Source organism: Scyliorhinus canicula, chromosome 2, assembly GCF_902713615.1.
Source record: "Scyliorhinus canicula chromosome 2, sScyCan1.1, whole genome shotgun sequence".
Taxonomy (NCBI): Eukaryota; Metazoa; Chordata; class Chondrichthyes; order Carcharhiniformes; family Scyliorhinidae; genus Scyliorhinus; species Scyliorhinus canicula.
In genome coordinates, this window is record NC_052147.1 from 172024735 (window position 1) to 172031964 (window position 7230).

The window sequence follows — 7230 nt, forward strand, 5'->3', positions numbered from 1 at the left end:
TTAAATTGGCTATTTTTAAATTAAGATTTAAAAAAAAGAATGCTGTCTGCCTGGAGACAGCCCTGTGTGATCTGTAACCAAAACTTATAGAAATTCCGTTTTCACACTTTGACACAAAAGAGGCGGAGCTAATTTTTCTGGACACACAGGTAGACAGATGCAGAAAAATGAAGAGGGAGATAGAAACAGCTGCTGCTGTGAGAAACAGGGGAAGATACTATTTTTGTTGTGTTATACACCAAGCAGAATGCTGGTGAGAACCTGTTCTCTGTTGAAGACACAGGACTTATGAAGAATTAAGGAACAAGAAGTAACCAGAATGGCCATTGTTGCTGGAAGTTGGATCTGGGATACTCAGAAACTGAGTGGAATTCTTGTCAAAGGACACTGGAAGTCTTGCCCTGATTTGACCAGGAGAAGAGAACCCACTGCAAAGCTGAAAGGAGCTTGTTACTTATTCTTCAAGTCCACATATCGCTATTTCTATTGTTTTAATTAGTTAGTGGCAAGTAGCTTTCTTTAGTTTGATGTGCTAGTTGGCTGTTAGCTATTGTTTGATCTATTTTGATTTTTGTTTGTTACAGTAAAAATCTTAAAACATAAAATCTTATCCTGCATCAGTTGCTGGGAAATTTATTTCATTTTTAAAAGTTTGTGATCTCACAGGAATTTAAACTCTTGCTGAGGCTGGAATAAGTAGCCAAGATGACTTGCTGGAATCACCTGAAGGAGTTCTTGGTACGTGAATATAGCCGTTATCTATATCTTATGTACACTGCATTTAAGGGGTTGTGCATTGTGATCTCAATTACTTAATTGAAAAATGAGTATTAATGAGATACTTCAGTTTCTCCTAGTCCTGTGTCTCATATCAGATGCAGAAGACGGCGATAATACCACACAATACCTCCATATAATGGCAATAGGGATTCATGGAAGTATCCTACATAGTCCCAACCTTTCACAAATGTATAGGAGTTGCAGATAAATCAATTCCAATTAAGTCAGTAAAAATAAGTAAACTGTTTCTCAGTGGGGTGTCTGAGTTGTTTATTTTGCACTTCCCTGAATGAAAGGCTTACTGCAAAAAACAGAGGAAAATACTATTTTTGTGTTAGCCGCCAAGCAGAATGCTGGTGAAAATTGGTTCTGTTTGAAGACACAGGACTTGTGAAGAATTAAGGAACAAGAAGTAGCAAGAGTGGGCCTTCCTGTTGGAAGTTAGTTCTGAAATACTCAGAAGACAGTGGGGGAAAAAAATACATTTTTTTTTTAATTAAAATTTTTTAGAGTATCCAATTCATTTTTTCCAATGAAGGCGCAATTTAGCGTGGCCACTCCACCTAGCCTGCATATCTTTTGGGCTGTGGGGGGGGGGGGGGGGGGGGGGGGGGGGGGGGGGGAAACCCACGCAAACACGGGGAGACTGTGCAAACTCCACATGGACAGTGACCCAGAGCCAATATTGAACCTGGGACCTCGGCACCATGAGGCAGCAGTGCTAATCACTGTGCCACCATGCTGCCCGGGGGGAAAAAGATACTGATGTAACTCCAATGTCTCCCTTCTGCTTCTGGAGATTATGGAATGAAACCCATGTTGTATCCAGCTGAGTGTGGAGGGCCTTGTTTACCTGGGGCTATTCTAAACTAAAGGTGAAGGTTTTTTTTAATGCTTTGTATGGTTAGCAGCTCCTGCCCATATTGAACTATCAGCTTTGATTTCTGGCATTGGATCCATGAATATGTGCATAATCATGCCTGCCCAAACAAAGCTCATGACAGTAGGAATGTGGAGTTGCAGTTGTACATAACCCACAGTAGAACCCCAATGATCCCAATTGCAACTATCAATATAGTAATTAATACCATAAATATATAGTAAAATTGCTGTCTATGTCTCACTTTATGAAACAGGGCAGAATTTCAGATGGTTAACTTTGCAAAAATCTTCCAGAGAGTTTGGAACTTGTGATTTCATTGGGAAAATGTTAGCTCTTGCTTCAGTATAATTTGCTTCAGTGACCAACAATATGAATGCGACAGAAAACAACATCAGAAAATGCTGGGAAACTCAGCAGGTCTGGCAGCATCTGTGGAGGGAGAAAATAGAGTTAATGTTTTGAGTCTGTATGCTATGTTTCCTGGATAGTGTGATATTATTCATCATCATTCCCATTCTGTCATGCATTGGGTGTTTATAGAGAATACATATGTTTCCATCTTTTTACAGTCTGCAGGCATTTGTGGGATACTTTAAAATTGATCTGTAATCCAGGATCTAAATAACTCGAGATTTACACTGTGTGATGGTTAAATTGGATTGGTAATGTGTCTTATTCTTTCATTCCAATAAAAGTTCATTTCCATCATAATATGTAAGTAAGCACAAAATAGTAAATGCAAAAAAAAATGAGAATGGTTCGAGGGCGTGATGGTCATTATTTTTGCATCTTACTGTTACAACAATGAAACCGTTCATTTGGTCTTTTGAGTCTGTGCAGTGTTTTTCTTTACATAAGCAGCTAGGGTGCATTCAACTATAACTTAAACCTAGATCATTATTACAATGTAAACCAAGAATATATGACTAGATGACATGAATAGAAATGAATGAAAAATTAAATTCCAACAGATACCTGAAAAAACTTCTTTATTCAAAGAATGAAAATGTTTGTTATATCTCGTAAAGCATAGTTAGTGAGGGAAATTGAGATATGATTTAAAATATAACTAGTTATCAGGTTGATGGTTTAACATACTAGAGGAATGGGCTAAATATTCTTTTTTTCATTCTCTTTGACTTTCCTTACATTCCTAATGAACCTAGTTTCTGTGATTCACAAGGTAATGTTCTCTAATACATTATTATGTATCGACCTATTTTTTCCCCAAAATTCTCAATTCCAGATTCTTAAAGAAAAACTCAAATAAAAGCAAATGTGGGGCACGAAACGGACCTTGGCATTCACTCGAAAGAATTATTTTCCCCTTCCCAATAATTCACTTTTCTGAAATTACCAAGATGGGTCGCAAGTCAATGCTATTGAAATGCCTGCCAAATCATGTATCAGGGCTTCGCTGTTTTGGAAATACACGGGGAGATATCCGAATAAACTGCCACATCTGCTGCCCTTGCTTAAAGTGTGTTCAAATAATGCGAAAGGACTGGTCGGATTTAGTTACAGGATTTCTTGCATGCGGCGCTCCTTGAAGGAGGTGGTGAGTGAGGTAACTAATGATGCAAATTGGTTTGGCAATGGATGAAGCTTATTTGACAGACTCCGCATGGGAATCCACATCTAACATGCAACAACCTGTCGAGCATGCTGCTTAGAACCCCACTTCACAGCACACGCCAAAGAAACTGGTTTCGGCATGAAACTGATCAAAATAATCTGGATGGGATCTCATCAAAACATTCCAATAAAACTCGCAGAAATATTTGATATCTCAGTGAATTGTAATTATAAATATAAATATTTGCACAAAACTTCATGGTGGCACCATGAATAGTGCTTGGGTCTTCACAACTATTTTACGAATAATGTTAAAGCACTTTGTTAATGATCGCAAAATGACAAGTCATTATTTGAAGACAGTCACCATTCTCTATGTTGTGGCTACTTACACATCAGTCATTAACATCACTAATAGCTAATATCCAGAACAAAGACTCATACATTGATAGTTGTGAATAGAGGAGTCTTCTTACCACCTGGACAAATCCCCTAGGCCTGATAGCCTACATGCTCGTGTTTAAAAAGAGGTATCTACAGAGGTAGTAAGCGCATTGGTTTTGATCTTCCAGAATTCCTAGTTTTTTATTAATAGTGTCTGTGAATTCAAAATGAGCAAACAGTGCTTTACTGTTCAAGAAAGGATGAAGAGAGGAAACAGGATCTATGGATTAATTCCCAATTGACCTGACATCAGTGGTGGCAGAAATGCCAGAATTATTTTAAAATCGAAGATATAGTAACAGAGCACTTACAAAATCATATTATGATTGTACAGATGCAGCATGGGTTTATGAAAGGGAAATATTTTGGGGGATGTTGTAACTAACAGGGCAGTTAAGGGGGGAGCCAGTTGATGTAGTGTATTTGGAATTTCAGAAAGCATTTGCTATGTTGACACACAACAGCTTATTACTTACAATTAGGGTTCCAGGGATTGGGGTAACATATAGGCAGGGGCTGAGGATTGGTTAATGGACAGCAAAATAGTTAGAAATAAACTGGCCATTTTTGGGGTGACAGACAATACCCAGTGTGGCACCATAAGGATTATTGCTTGGCAGCTGAGAGTATAGTAGTAGGGGTCAAGCTTCAGAACAAGAGGTCAGTCATTTAGAACAGAAATAAAGAGAAATGTCTTCAGTCAATGGGTTGTGAATCTTTGGAATCTATATCAATGACTTAGCTGAGGTGGCCAAGTGTAATTTATCCAATGTTGCTGATGATACCAAGTTAGATGGGAAAGAAAGCTAGAGGAAGACACAGCAAGGTTGCAAAGGGTATAGGCCAGTTAATTGAGTGAGCAAGAATGTGATAGGATGAATATGTTGCAGGGTCAAAATCCTGGAACTCCCTCCCGAACAGCACTATGGGTATATCTATGCCACATGGGCTGCACTGGTTCAAGAAGGCAGCTCACCACCACTTTCTCAGGGGCAATTATGGATGGGTAACAAATGCTGGCTTAGCCAGCGAAGCCCATATCCCATAAAAATTATTTATAAAAATATAAAAATTAATGTTGTGGAGAAATGTTCCACTTTGGCAGGAAAAATAGAAAAGCAGAATAGATTTTTTTTAATGGTAAGGGGTAGAAATATTGATGTTCAAAGAACCCTTGATGTACTTTGACACAAATTATTGGAAGTAATATTCAAGTACAGCAAGCAATTAAGAAAGCGTGATAGCCTTTATTCCAAAGGGATCAGACTATAAAGGAAGCATCCTGTGATTATGTAAGGGCTGTGTGAGTCCTCACCTACAGTACTGTGTACAGTTTTGATCTCCTTATCTCAGGAAGGATCTCCTTTGCTTCAAGAGGCAGCAGGGTAGCACAGTGGTTAACACTGTTGCTTCACAGCTTCAGGGTCCCAGGTTCGATTCCCGGCTGGGGACACTGTCTGTGTCACTTTCTGTGTGGAGTCTGCACGTTCTCCCTGTGTCTGCGTGGGTTTCCTCCGGGTGCTCCGGTTTCCTACCACAAGTCCTGAAGAGGTGCTGTTAGGTCATTTGGACATTCTGAATTCTCCCTCTGTGTACCCGAACAGGCGGTGGAATATGGCGACTTGAGGCTTTTCACAGTAACTTCATTGCAATGTTAATGTAAGCCTGCTTGTGACAAGAAAGATTATTAAAAGAAAAGGAAGTGCAATGAAGATTCATCAGATGGATTCTTTGGTTGAAGGAATTTTCCTGTGAGGAGCGAGCAAGTGGACGAGGCACATATTCTGCAGAATTTGGAAGAATGAGAGATAAATTTCTAAAGGGGTTTCCGGGGCTGCTGAAACTAGCAACACTGGGCCACAATCTCCCAATAAAGGGAGCTTTGAAAATTTAGGACTGATATGAGGGGACATTTCTTCACCCAGGGGTTGCGAACCTTTGCAATTCTATACCCCAGGGGTGTGAAAGCTCAATAGTATATTGAGTATATTCAAAGCAGAGATCGATACATTTTTTGGAGTGTGAGGGAATCAAAGGAGATGGGGAGAGTGTGGGAAGGCGCAGTTGAGGCGGAAGATGAACTATAATCTGATGGAATGGCGCTAAGGACTGGAATGGTTCACTTGTTCTGATCTGATGTTGAGCAGTATTGAAACATTGCCCGGGCGCTTTGAAGCGTCAGGTGAAACGCGTTTGCATTTATTTGCTGCGTTTTATACTTAAAGGTTATTCAAAGTGCTGTGGCGCGTTTAATACGAAGAATACAGTCCATTCAAATGAGGTGTGATGTTTGTACATTTTGCATTTCTGCCTTCTGTTTCATTACAGTCGTTTTTCCCGATTCGGGCATCATTATATTTTTTAAACCATTCTTTTGCACAAATTACAAAGAAATCCTCCTGAACTATCCATTCAGAGTGAATTGATGCAAAAGTATCTGCATCAAAGTGCAACATTTTTCCACAACATGTTCATCCTATCACATTCCTGCTCGCTCAGTTAACCTGCCGACATCCTCTAAGGCTTGTTGCTGTATCCTCCTGTAGCCTCCTGCAGCTTCCTTCCCCACCTAACTCTGTATCATTCCAACCTGCTGGAAACTCGAGGTGAGCTGGGAGATTGAAGCCAGTAAGTGTGTGTTGGGGGGGGGGGGGGGCGGGGCAGTAATTACTCTCAAATTTCTGTTTCACCCTTTGTTTATGGACTCAATTTCAATCAAACGAACGCGCGAAGCAGAGCATTTCCTTGTGGCAAAAAAGTGGAAGAGAGTTACAAACTTTACTGGAGCGTTTACAGGTGGCCCTGGCTGTCACTGCTGGGAATCGGTGACAAATCGCAGAGATTTCACATCACCATTTCCCCGCACAGATTGATGTAAAATGCCCAGATTTGTTGTAATGTCTAGGATTTATTCATAAAGACGATGCAATTACTTTGCATGCAACCCATAAACACAGTGTGAAACATCTTGAGTCATTACAAGTGAACAGCAACCATTATAGCAAATTGTTCAGCGACTGTTCATGGCAAGAGTTCTTACTGCGGAGAAAGGTGTCCCCGCCATTCTAGAGCTCTTCCAGTTGTCTGTGAAATAATGAAATCAAATATTTGGTACACTAATATAGGGTTATACAGAATTCTATTTGTGAAATGCATTATTAACAAGTGCATGCAAGCAAACGGCAGTGCAGTGTGTGAAATTAGGCAGAGAGATGAGAAGCGTTAGGAGCCCTCCCTCTTGCAGCTGAAAGCAGGCAGTGAAAGCAGACTTGTCCCGGGAGCTGCCCAGTGTCCTCCAGTGCCCAGCTCCAGCGGCCTACAGAGCGCCCGGCTGCACACAGGTCAACTGGGAGCACGTGGGAGCCTTCGCCAAGTGTTGGGAGGAAAGCGACAGCGTTTCAGCCACTAACATATTGTTGTCTTTGGCGTCGAGTAAGTTAATGCTATTTTACCTTTGAAGAGAAATGTCAAAATGGATCTTGAGGCCGTCCGCAATGTGTGTATAATTACAGCTGGACCGGTTTATCCATAGAAAGATCAGAGGCAAA

The 7230-nt window shown here is 40.5% G+C and overlaps 1 long non-coding RNA gene across 1 annotated transcript; it reads right to left on the bottom strand.

The window, feature by feature from the left end:
* Window positions 1–6570: 6570 nt before the first annotated feature.
* LOC119961772 lies at window positions 6571–7230 on the bottom strand. The gene is made up of 2 exons (XR_005459737.1): window positions 7135–7230; window positions 6571–6766 (listed from the first exon to the last, which is right to left on the bottom strand). It is a non-coding gene; the product is annotated as an uncharacterized LOC119961772 (long non-coding RNA).